The 13,247-nt window shown below is 52.2% G+C and overlaps 1 non-coding gene and 1 pseudogene across 1 annotated transcript; both read right to left on the reverse strand.

Moving 5' to 3' along the window:
• Positions 1–3,133: 3,133 nt before the first annotated feature.
• On the reverse strand, positions 3,134–3,314 carry LOC148647795 (U2 spliceosomal RNA; annotated as a pseudogene).
• A 2,703-nt stretch (positions 3,315–6,017) lies between these two features.
• On the reverse strand, positions 6,018–6,202 carry LOC148647796 (U2 spliceosomal RNA). Its single transcript, XR_015927090.1, has one exon. It is a non-coding gene; the product is annotated as a U2 spliceosomal RNA (small nuclear RNA).
• Positions 6,203–13,247: the final 7,045 nt, after the last annotated feature.

The raw sequence follows: 13,247 nt of genomic DNA on the forward strand, positions 1-13,247 counted from the left end.
TTTTAAAACTTTACACAAACAGGAAACAAAGATGACATCTAATTTAAAGGGGATGTTGGGTACATCCCGCTCTCCCTCCTCTATTTTCCTGTGCATGTCCACCCTTTTGGAGAGACGTCTGCGGTCCCCCTCACCCTTGACGTGGACTTCCTGTAAGAAATAAAAATCTGCCCTCAAGCCCTTCAAAAAGACTGCAACTCTTTTTCTACAATTCCTAAGTCCCCTCACGTTAATAGTACCGATGGATAGACTATCCATTAGGGCTAAGTAAATTATCTAAATCACTGTTCCCTTCTATACCTGCCAAGGGCTCTGGAGTAAAACCCCCAACGGAGCTGACTGGGCTTGTGATCATAAAGGAAGGGATTGACAATTCCCTGGAGAACGTGTCTCCATGCTTGTTTCCTCGACTATCTGGCCGGAAGATTCTTCCGACCTCTCCTCCTCGCCCTTTTCTTCAACTTCCCCCTCTCCGGGCCCCTCCTGCTTTTTACCTAACTCCTCCCCCTCTTTCTCCCCCTCTTTCTCCTTCTTCTCCTGGGTTACAGGCGGGATTTCGTGCTCTACGAAGCTCTGAAGGTATGGTCCCAGCTCAAACAACGTGGAAATCCCTTCCTTGCTTCTCTTCTCCTCATGAAAATCTAACTCGTCATTGGAGCTGTCTCTTACCCATTTTGCAACTTCCCCTGCAGATTCATAAAAGCTTGACCTTTGAGACCTTTCTTTTTTTTCCTCCTCCTAGGGTCAGTAGACTTTATGATCCCTGTCTCCACCTTACTGGGCCCAGCTATCCCCCCCACATCAACTCTTGAACCACAAACACTCTCACATTCACTCTCCTTGTCATTCAAGCCATCCTCACCTTCATCCTCCTTACTCGAGGTAACAGATTCCTCTAACCCTTTCCCCATAGTTACACTGGGTCCCTCCTCCTCATCGGAGGACAACAGAGCATTGTATCGATTTGTCTGTCTCAAAGGGTACCCTCTCCTCCCCAGACCTTTCCCTGCACCTCCCCCCCACTTTCTCCAAGACCCCACTGTCGACCACTCGCCAGGGTCGGCTCTTTCCACCTCAGTCACCCAGCTGTTCCTTTCCGGAAGTCCGGGTTCCGCCTCTGCTGGTAAAGATGTCTGTCCCTCTCCGATCGCTGTGTCTCCAGATGATCTAGCCGTCTTTCCTCCTCTCACAGGTTCTTCGGCCACCCAGGATGCCATGGGCCGCCGCCAGACGTCTGCCACACCATCACCTGTATCCTTGGCAGGTAAGTTTTTTTCTCTGACAATATCTGCAAAGCTTCTGGCTCTTTTTGCACAGTCTTTAAATACGTGCCCTGTAGCCCCGAAAAGATTACACATTAGGGCGCTATTACAATCCTTCGCTAGGTGGCCGAGCTTCCCGCACCTCCTACAGGCTACTTCCCTGCATTCGGACTGAACATGTCCATGCCCGCCACAGTTTTGGCATATTAATGGTTGACCGGGCTAATACATCTAGCCGCGGTTTGCCCCGATGGAGAAGAAGGCGGGCGGATGCCCCCCTTCTGCCCCGGGATTTGACCTCAAGAGAAATGCATACGATCTTTTCCCTGTCCAGAACCCTTCGGCGTCAATTATCTTCCTGCCTGCCCCCTGCATGTCAACAAACCGCCTCAAAAAGGTAATAATGTCCTCCTCTAGCACACGAGGGTTGTACATATGCACAGTCAGAGTGCGTAATTCTCTTGCAAACAGCGGTTCAATATGAAACTTATCAAGAGGCACCTGATCTTTTAAACTTTGAGTCTTGGCCCAAAACTTGTCAAAAAGGTTACCAGAATGCAGAGTAATATCATACGTGCCCTTCCAGTAAAAGTCCTGCAGGCATAAAACATTTTCCTTCTTGACGCCCAAGATCTTGAACAAAATGGCTTTCTCGAAGACACTCCTGACCATCCAACCTTCTCTATCTCCTTCCTCTTTCAGGACAAAACGCACCATGTCCTTCATTTGTCCCTCGCGGGACAATGAAGGTCTGGCCGCCATCCCCGACGCCATCCTACCGGTTGCTGAAGTCATCTGGGAGCCCCACCTTCACCCCCTGGGCTCAACCTAGAGCGATTTCAGTGGTGGCTCAACGGTGTTCCCCACAGATGTTCCTCCAATTGACTGGACTCCTCCTTCACCGGTAGCATCTCCTTCCCTCCAGGTTGTCTCTCTCACAGCCGTCCGCTGCTCCGTCACCGCCCTTCTCATACTCTTGACAAGACGTCAGGCTGCGGTCAAGCCACGTACCGTCAGATCTTGGCCAAAAGGCCGAGAAACGATGCCCACAAAGGCCCGGACCGACGCGCGAGCGTTCCACTGGCGCACAGTGGCGCAGGCCGACTCCTCTGGAGCCCGGGACCCGCGCAGCCTGCGGCCTCCCTGCAGCCAGAGGCCTGCCGCCAGACTCTGCTCCCCCTCTCTCTTGCCTGCCTGCCTGCCTTCCTGGCAGTCCTGGGCGGGGGCCCTGCTCTTTGGTCTTCTGTCAACGGCCCGACAACGATCGCCGCCGCAGGGGGCGCCAGCCGCCCGGCCTCCTTAGCTTAGGCCCCTCCCACCGGCAGCAGCTGTGCCCAACCAGCTGCAAGCGAAAGCCGAGCGCCAGCACCTGCGGGCAGAGGCAAGGGGCAGCTCTCTCTCAGGAGGGACGGGGACACACGCGCGCGCACGCACACGCACACACGCCTGCCTGCCGAAAAAAAAGAAAGAAAAGGTGGATAGACTTTTGGAGGGAAAACGCCCGGCTGTCGAAAGGGGCCCGCCTGCAAGGACGGGGACGGACACACACACACACACACACACACACACACACACACACACACACACACACAAGCCAAGCCTGCCTCCCTGGAAAAAGGCTGAAAAAACTAAGTTTTTTGGAGGGAAAACGCACGGGAGCCGAAAAGGGGGCCGGCCTGCTTGCTGAGAGAGTCGAGACGCAGGAAAGTGCACAGAGGGAGCATGGGAACGGAGACGGAGACGGGGAGGGGGAGAGAGAGACAGACACAGAGACACACAGATGGACGAGAGACGATACCGGAGAAGAAGGAGCTCCAGTCCACCTCGCTTGCTTGCTCGCTAGCTACGTCTGTCTTTTCATCGCTGAGAGAAGGTGGTGCACCGCTCCCGGAGGCGCTGCAATAACGGGCCGATGCGTGGAGAGAACGGAGCAAGCTCCTGATCCAGCTCCCTGTTCCAAAAATCCGTTTAATATGTGCTCCCCCGATGGGGGACGTATCAGATATTAAACTGATAAGAACAGATTTTTTTTTAATTTTATATAAAACTAATCAATAATCAGAACTCAATCACACCACACTCTCACAGCCCTACACCTAACTAAGTTCCCTAACACAAACAGATCTTTCCATCGCTCTTTCGCCGTGGCAAATCCCATCTTTTTCACACATCCCATTTCACTCTATTCCCTATATCATTCCTCACTCTCCACACCACAGTACCCACTGATCCATGCACACCATGCTTCACCAATTCATTCCTATCTTGCCACACATACACTTTTACTAAACTAATCAGCAGCCACACCAGAAACCTCTCATTCTGTTTCCTAATACCCTTCACCCCTTTTAGCACCATTGAATAATCTAACCTTTCTATCGTGAAAAATGAAGACACCCAACGTGCACACTCCCGCACCAGGTACGCCATGATGTTCCTCAGTCTCCTGCTCAAAACTCTAGCAAGGATCTTGTAATCTGTGCACGATAACTGTAGGGGTCTCCAATTATCAAAATGGGCCTTATCGTCCTTCTTCTTATAAATCAGGGTCAATATGCCCGTCTTCATTGAGGGGCTCAGCTCGCCCAGTTCTAAAATCTCCTTAAAAACCCTCAGCAAAACAGGCTAAAACCGTTTTGTTAAGTTTCCAAAAACCAGCTTTAAAGCCATTTTCTTTAACTTTGAAGGTCAGTACCAGCAACGCATGGTCCGAAAACCATGTAGGTGTTACAGTTCTATTCTGAATCTCTCAACCTTAAACCATGAAAAATGTAATCCAGACGCCTCTGCACCCTCGATTATCCCATGTGTAGTGTTTAAATCCATGAAACCCATCTTTTAATTTAAACCCCCTAGTGATTTGTAAAAGTGAACTGACCCCACCACCCTGTGCGTCCACCAAATCAATATTAAAATCGCCTCCCACTATCAAACCTCTGTTCGTATAAAGAACAGGCTCTAGATCTTTCAAAAAGTCGCTCTGCAGCCTTCTATCTGCAGGCACATACACACTCACCAGTCTCAAAGCCATGTCTCTCCATCTGCCATCCACCACCAAAAGTCTGCCAGGGACAATTATTCTGGTATCACTCACAACAAACTCAGGGGAGCCACAAAGGACACCTATCCCTGATGAATGGACCCCTCCTACACTCCACCATGATCTTCCTTTTTTCCATTCTTTCTGAAATAGGTCCACATCCCTATTCCCTGCCAAGTGTACCTCTTGGAGAAAACAGATATCTGTCTTTCTTTCAGCTATCTCAGAAAAGACAGCCAACCTCTTTTCTCTATTCTTCAGCCCACGTACATTAATGGTTGCGATGGTAAGTGTCATGGCGGGCCAACAGAGCTCTCACTGTCCATTCCATCCGACTCAGACGACGAGGGGCTGATGGACCCAAAGCCATACCCAGGACTATCAGGCGCCTCCAGCCCTTGGTAGGCGGCCCCAGCCCCGTCCTCCTGCTCCATCTCTTCTTCCAATCTTCCTGCCGTGTCTGGGCTCTCGTCTTCCCCAGGCCTGTTTAATACAGAAACCATAACATACGACTGAGATGGCCTCACCTGCTGTCCTGGTGGCAGAGAACCTTCTGTCCCCTCAAGGTCAGCTTGATCTTCCGATTCTGGCCTTGGATCTTCCGAATGGGGGATCTCGTCGGGATCGCTGCCTCCACTGTCCTCTCCTGCTGGTGCCCCTTCTTTTATTTTAGGCTTCTTACCTTCTTACCTTCCGCAATGGCAAGTTCCTCGCTTTTCACCCGCTGTCTTTTGGGGGCCCGCCGCTGATCTCTGCTCCTTTCGCTCCCTCCGCTCCAGCCACCGGAAACCGCTCCGCCACCAACTCCGGTCAAAATCCTCTCCTGACCGACGTTCTCCAATCCTCGAAAAAAAGGGGGTATAGCCGCACTCCTCTCCGCTCTCCAGCTGCTCCTCCATCGCCCTTCTCGTCCTCTGACAAAAGTCTTGCAGCTGTGGTCAGGCCACACACTGCAAGATCTTAGGCCAAAATGCCGAGAAGCGATGTCCCTAAAAGCGCAGTCCGATGCGCGGGCGTTCCGCTGACCCACAGTGGCGCAGGCTGACTCCTCTGGAGCCCAGGACCCGTGCAGCTGCCGGCCTCCCTGCAGCCAGAGGCCTGCCGCCAGACTCTGCTCCCCCTCTCTCTTGCCTGCCTGCCTGCCTTCCTGCCAGTCCCGGGTAGGGGCCCTGCTCTTTGATCTTCTGTCAACGGCCCGACAACGATCGCCGCCGCAGGGGGTGCCAGCCGCCCGGCCTCCTTAGCTTAGGCCCCTCCCACCGGCAGCAGCTGTGCCCAACCAGCTGCAAGCGAAAGCGGACCGCCAGCGCCTGTGGGCAGAGGCAAGGGGCAGCTCTCTCTCGGGAGGGACGGGGACACGTGCGCGCACGAACATATGCCTGCCTGCAGAAAAAAAAGAAAGAAAAAGGTGGATAGACTTTTGGAGGGAAAATGCCCGGCTGTCGAAATGGGCCCGCCTGCGGGGACGGGGACGGGGACGGACACACACACACACACACACGGACACACACACGGACACACACACGGACACACGGACACACACACGGACACACACACACACACACACACACACACACACACACACACAAGCCTCCCTGGAAAAAGGCTGAAAAAACTAAGTTTTTTGGAGAGAAAACGCACGGAAGCCGAAAAGGGGGCCGGCCTGCTTGCCGAGAGAGTCGAGACGCAGGAAAGTACACAGAGGGAGCATGGGAAGGTGGTGCACCGCTCCCGGAGGCACTGCAATAACGGGCCGATGCGTGGAGAGGACGGAGCAAGCTCCTGATCCAGCTCCCTGTTTCAAAAATCCATTTAATATGTGGTCCCCCGATGGGGGACGTATCAGATATTAAACTGATAAGAACAGATTTTTTTTTATTATAAATTTACAAAACACAAAACAGCAACCATCATCTGCACCAGTGTAGTATCACGTCAGCGAAAATAACCCCTTCCATCTCTCTTTAGCAGCGGCGAAACCCCACCTCAGGACGTCCCATTTAACTCTGCAGGATGTCATGTTTTACTTTATATATGACAGTAGATGGCGGTCCGCTTACTCCATGTTCCGTGAGGTCCTTGCGGGAGGCCCAGAGATGATACTTTACCAAGCTGATTAAAAACCACAACAGAAAACTCTGTCCCCATCTTCGTGGCCTTGGGATCCCACGCAGTATCACTTGGCTGGATGCAGTAAAGTCCGGTTTCACCCGGGATAAGACCCCCCCACACAAGTCCCAGACCCTCCGTGCAAAACCACAATTCCAAAACACATGTTGAATAGTTTCAACCTCGCCACATTCGGAATGAGGACATTTGTCCTGTCTTGACAAACTATGGCAGTGTAACGTGTCCCTGACTGGGAGCCTCTTCCACAAAATTAACCAGTTCAGGTCCTTAAATTTATTTTCCAACCCTACAGGTTGGTTCTGTCTCCACTCTTCCTCCGTAATACCCACTACAGCTGGTTCTTCTCTAGGTGTTGCTAGCTGATACAAAGCTTTGTGGTTTAGAGACACCAACCCTTCTTTAGCCACTGCACTGCATGCCTGTACCACCACGGCAGTTTCTCTGCTTTTGGAGTCGCGTTTGTCCAGACCACCAAGTGCTTCACTACGGGTGAAAACCACAGGTGTGCAAAATGAACGCACAAGTGGTCCGGACTCTCGTGCAAAAGCCTGCACAGCCCTGAGACGAAGAGGGAGTCCAATTTTGCGGGCAGATCAGGCACCGCCTGTCCCCCCTCTTCCACCGGCCTGTACATATCCACTCTCCGAATATATTCATAACCTCCGCCCCAAATGAAACGGAAGATTGTCCTCACTAGCTCTTTACAAAATCTAGGAGGAAGCGGAAACACCCATGCCAGATGGAGGAGCAACGGCAAGACATCAACTTTCACCACTAAAACGTTTCCTATATACGTCAAGTGTCTACTCTGCCACAATCCCAGTTTTTGTTTGACTTTTGCTATCTTAGTTTCCCAATTTATTGTGGCAGAACCACTGGACAGGAAATTGACTCCTAGAATCTTAATGGGGCCAGATTCCAAAGTGAGGCCTCCGACCACGTCCCGTCTGTCTTTCCATCTGCCAAAAAACTTGACATTGCACTTACTTTTATTTAGTAGTGCACCTGTTCCCGCCGCCATTTTGTCCACTATCCCCAGAACCTGTAGGAGACTCCTGTCCGAAGAGAGGAGCAACGTTACGTCGTCTGCGTAAGCTGTGACTTTTGCTTGCGCCCCCCCGCTACCTGGAACAACCACTCCTTCCACCGCGGGGTCGCTCCGGATCCGGTGCAGAAAGGCTCCAAGTATAGAACATATAGTAAAGGGGCAGGGGGCACCCCTGCCTCACACCACAACTCACCACAAACCCCGTCCCCAGCCTACCATTTACGCAGACCCGGGAAACGACCCCGTTATACAGGATTTTAATCCATTGAATAAAGGTCCTGCTAAGCCCTAGCCTCTTTAGGACCTCCCACAAAAAGGAGTGATGGACCCTGTCAAAAGCTTTGCTTTGATCTAAATTGACAAGCATCAACTCTAGACCCCTCTCCTCTACCCATTGAATAGTGTCCCTTACTAACTGGAGATTCCAGGCTAGTTTCCTCCCCTCAACACTACATGTCTGCTCCCTACAGACCAAGCCTGGCATCACCTTCCTCAGCCGCCTGCTCAGCACTCTGGCCAAGATCTTATATTCAGTGCAGAGCAATTGAATCTACCTCCAGTTCTCCAGGTCTTCTTTATTCCCTTTCTTATAGACCAGGGTCAGGATCCCCGTCTTCATAGTCCCGGCCAGCTCCCCTGACTCCAAGATCTCATTAAAAACTGCAAGGAGCATAGGCTGCAAGTGGACCCAGAAAACAGAGTAAAAATCAATAGGCAGACCGTCAATGCCCGGAGCCGTGCCTTTCCGTAACCCAGCCATTGCTGCTTTTAGCTCCTCACCCGACAAGGCACCATCCAGCTCATCCATATTCTCTGTCTTTCCTTCGACCCCTGACAGCAACTCGTCCCACAAAGCTGTGTCCACCGATTTTTCAGTGAACAGCTCTCTATAAAATTCTGAGGCACACATCACCATGTCAGACGGGTCAGTAATAACGGAGCCATCTTTCTGCCTTAAGCACTTAATAAGTGTCCGAGCTTGTTTGGAGCGTACCGAACCGAAGAAAAGTGCAGAGCACTTTTCATTCTTTTCCTGTAGATCACCCTTAACTCTGAAAAGGAAGTCTCTAGCCTTTGCTTGCCAGACCTCCTTCATTCTGAGTCTAAGTTCTGCAGCTTTCACAGCATCAAAGGACCTACCCCGATTGAAGGCTTCGTAGAGACTCTGCAGTTCACTTTGCAGCCGCTCCACCTCTCTCCTTTCTCGATCTTTCCTGTGACAACAATATTTTATTGACTCTTTAGACACGGCTCTTTTACAAGCCTCCCACCAACCTACTGCAGATGAAAACCTCCACCTTTTATTGAGAAAATTCTCTAATAATACCGTGATCCGACTTCTGTAGTCAGCCTCCGACAACACTTTTGTATTTAGTCTCCAGAAGCTAGATCTGGGCCCGGAGTTAACAGAGGTCATGCTGACAGACAACATCATATGGTTGGAAAACCACACCGGAATTACCTGTTCAGCCTGTGACAATCCCCTCAGGGTGGTGAAGATGTAATCCAGCCTCCTAAAGCGATCCTTGCCGTTGCTCCAGGTGTAATATTTGGAGGTTGGGCCAGAGTTGCTAAACCCGTCCTGCAACTTGAAGTGGTCCACCAATTCCCTTAGGACTCGCGCCCCTGCCCTGTTTGTGTCACTGACGTCAATATTAAAATCCCCGCCCATAAACACTACTCTGTTTGTGAAGAGTAGTGGCTCAATTTGTTTAACAAAATCTGCTTCTAGGCGTCTTTCCGCAGGCCAATACACTGCAATTAGACACACCTTTAAAAAATCCCACACCCCGTCAACCATCAACAATCGCCCCGGAACAACCAACAAAACCTCACCACACACAAAATTTGATATCCCACACAAAATCCCCACACCTGATGAGTGCACTCCCCCTATGCTCCACCAAGACTGACCTTTCCGCCATTCTTTTCTAAACTCGGAAATATCCTCCTGAGATCCTAAATGGACCTCTTGAAGGAAACAAAAGCCGAACTGGTGTCTCGCGAGGTCTTCGAAGACACCAGTCCGCTTCACGGGGCTCCTCAACCCCCGGACGTTTACCGAACAAATGACGCGGTTCATGTCGGGTCATGAGGAGTTTGAACCCTTACCTCGCCTTCCTGACTCACATCGGAGTTTTCCATCTCCCCAGATGTCAAGTCACTCTCTTCCTCCCCAGACTGCTGCAGGCTCCCCTCCCCCGAGGAAAATAACTCACTCACAGGATCCTTGGAACTTGCAGGTGAGCAGATTTAACTATCTCTGCTGTACTCCCTGGCTCTGCTTCACTTTCCTCGCTAGCAGCCGGCGGCTCACCTTGTCCTGGGGGAATGGGTTCCTCTCTGACCACCATCTCCTCCGGTCCCTCAGGAGAGACAGATGTTGCAGGTGGTTCACCACTCCCCACCTCAAGCACCCCCTCGGGGCCCCTTCCTCTGGCTGTCAACCTCCCAACTGCCTTTTTGCTTTTCCGCCCCGCCGGCCTTCCAGCACCTTCCTTTCATTCTCCTGCTAACACAAAGGGGTCATCTGTTGCAACCACCTCTTTGCTACCCTCTTCCTCCGCCCCCTCCGAATCACTGCCTAGAGTTTCTACAGGCAGCCCCTGAAAATGGTTCAAAGTGCTTAACCTAGCACGGCGAAAGGTAGGACTCTTCGACCCCCCCCTCCCTTCCTCTTTGCGGACCTGCTCAATACAGGGGACCAGCTTGGGGACTCGAGCCCCCCCCTCTGGAACCATATCGGCCCAGGACCTAGCTTCAGGTTGAGCAGTATCCGTCCCGCCCGACCCCTCTCCTTCTTGCTCTGGCTCACCCTTATCACCCTTTTTAGATGTCACCTTGGTCCCGAAAAACATTACTGGACCTTCAGATGGGCCCGGTGCGTCCCGTTTTGGGCCCTCAGAAGTGCCCTTCACAATTGCAGCAAAACTCTTCTGCTTTCTGGGGCACGAGCGGTACACATGGTCCATCGACCTGCACAGATCACAGGTCAGAATCTGTCCGCAGGCCTTGGCCTCGTGTCCCGCTGCACCGCACCTCCTGCAAACTCCCCCTGGACAGTTTGCCGCAATATGCCCAAACTGTACGCACTTTTTACAGGTCAGGGGTTGACCTGGGTAAAACAAGTAAACTCCTGTTAGGTCCAATTGAAAAGTAGGCTGGAGAGTGCAGAACGCCCTCCTCCCCCGACGGCTTCGGTCGGAGCCTAACCATATACCTCCTCCTCCCAGTCCAAACTTTCACCGAATCTATCTCCTTGCTTCCAGCACCTTGTATGTCCACAAACCTTGATAGGAACATCACCACGTCACGTTCTGGCAGCAGAGTATTAAACATGTGAGTGGTGAGGGACCGTAGCTCTCTCACAAAGAGGGGCTCTGTGAAGAAACTGTTCAGCGGGGCATAATTTTTCCCAAATTGGATCTTCTGCCACAGTCTCGCAAAGTTTGTCTGACTCCATTGTCAAGTCAAAAATTCCCTTTGCAGGAAAATCTTGTAGACTAGTAATGTCCTTTACACGGATTCCCAGGGTACGAAACAAAACATCCTTCTCAAACTTGTCTCTGTTCTTCCAACTAGCTTTGTCTTCCTCAGTCGTCGCTACAAAGCGCACTGTGTGCCGCATCTGTCCCTCATGGGACAGAGGGACGCCCAGCCGCCGAGTCACGGGTCCACTCACCCGTCGCTGCCGCCGCTGGCATCCGGAAGCCCCACTTCGCCACCTGGGCTCAACCCAGAGCGACTACCTGTGGTGGCTTAGGATCTCCGGCCTCCCTCCTCCTCCGGTGACTTGCTCCTTCTTCCGGCTGGCTCTTCTTCTCCTTCCTCGCCGTCACCGCCATCGTCGTCGTCTTCTCCGCCGTCTTCTCTTCCCCTGACTCAGTCCTCTAGCCGCGGTCAAGCCACGTACTATCAGATCTGAGCCAAAAGGTCGAGAAGCGATGCCCCTAAAGGCGCGGACCGACGCGTGTGCGTTCCGCTGGCGCACAGTGGCGCAGGCCGACTCCTCTGGAGCCCGGGACCCGCGCAGCTGCCGGCCTCCCTGCAGCCAGAGGCCTGCCGCCGGACTCTGCTCCCACTCTCTCTTGCCTTTCCTGCCTGCCTTCCTGACAGTCCCGGGCGGGGGCCCTGCTCTTTGATCTTCTGTCAACGGCCCGACAACGACCGCAGCCGCAGGGGGCGCCAGCCGCACAGCCTCCTTAGCTTAGGCCCCTCCCACCGGCAGCAGCTGTGCTCAACCAGCTGCAAGCGAAAGCCGAGCGCCAGCACCTGCGGGCAGAGGCAAGGGGCAGCTCTCTCTCGGGAGGGAGGGACGGGGACACACGCCTGCCTGCCTGCCTGCCGAAAAAAAAGAAAAAAAGGTCGATATACTAAGTTTTTTGGAGGGAAAATGCACGGGAGCCGAAAAGGGGGCCGGCCTGCTTGCTGAGAGAGTCGAGACGCAGGAAAGTGCACAGAGGGAGCACGGGAACGGAGACGGAGACGAGGAGGGGGAGAGAGAGACAGACACAGAGACACACAGATGGACGAGAGACGAGACCCAAGAAGAAGGAGCTCCAGTCCACCTCGCTTGCTTGTGTAGCGGCGAGGCTTATTAATAAGAAATAATTAAGTGTTCTGAGCCTTCCCAAATGAGGCCCCATTTCTTTGTTCATTTCTGTGGTGCAGCCACAGAGAAACTATTCATGCAGGCTGATTTAAGGTTTCCTTTGATAAGGTTTCCTAGGACAGCTCCCAAAGGGGGATGCACTTAGCTAAGCCTGGCTATCATGATCAATGGTCATCCATTGGCGCCTATCTGTCTAGGGAGTGCCAGATGGACATCTGGACTGCATTCCTAAGTGTCAGGAGTAAGTGACTCATATCTCACCTTGATCAACCAATCAGGGACTGGTAGGGCCGAGTAACCCACGTGGGACTCTGATGCCCATGGAACTTTCAGCCAATCAACGAGCTGAAGTTCCTCCAGGTAAAAACAGGCAACACAGAGAGCCTGAGAGATTCAGTAGGATTCTGGAGAGAATTCTGTGGACTTTTCTAAAGGGAATTCAAAGGAGAATTCCAGGGCAGGACGGCCCAGGAGCAGAAGGCTCCCAAGGGCAGAACATTCTCGCAGCGCGCCTCCTGACCATCCTGAGACTCAGCCCGGACAACCACGGAATGGCCAGTGTGTCCGAGTGCCAGAACTTTCCTTTGTTCTAAGAGTCTAGAGCGGAGGTTGCCAGAGAGTAACCAGAGGATCCACCCGAGGTTAGCACCAGCAGCAGGCCTCGTGAACAGGTCAGAACTGTGGACAGCTGAATCACTATTCAGAACTAGCTCTTCATCAGGAACGAACCGGTCCTCTTCCTGACCTGCTGGGACCCACAGTCATCTTTTCTCCTGTGCACAAACTGTGCTAGTTAAAGCCAACACTAACTAGCCGGTCAGTGAGCATCTGCAGCACACCGTCGCAAGCCGCACAGCACAGCCTGGCACGCAGCCAGAGAGCGCAGATTGGACAGCAACAGCCTGCAACTGTTTCTTTGTGCCCGCAGGAGATCTGAATCCCCAGAGATTGGATGAGTATTCAACTTCACTGCATTACTGCTCGGGAATTCAATTGTTATCCAAACCAGTTGATATCAATTTAATTCCTAAGAGTTACGTACTTGTTTTGAGTATCTAATGTAGAAGTTATAACCAAGTTCATTTATGAAACGGTCTAAATGAATGATATACTGAACGTATGTCCTCTTGAGATGTGTAACACTTCGTAACTGAT

Source organism: Lepisosteus platostomus, chromosome 15 (genome assembly GCF_059453375.1).
Source record: "Lepisosteus platostomus isolate fLepPlt1 chromosome 15, fLepPlt1.hap1, whole genome shotgun sequence".
NCBI lineage: Eukaryota > Metazoa > Chordata > Actinopteri > Semionotiformes > Lepisosteidae > Lepisosteus > Lepisosteus platostomus.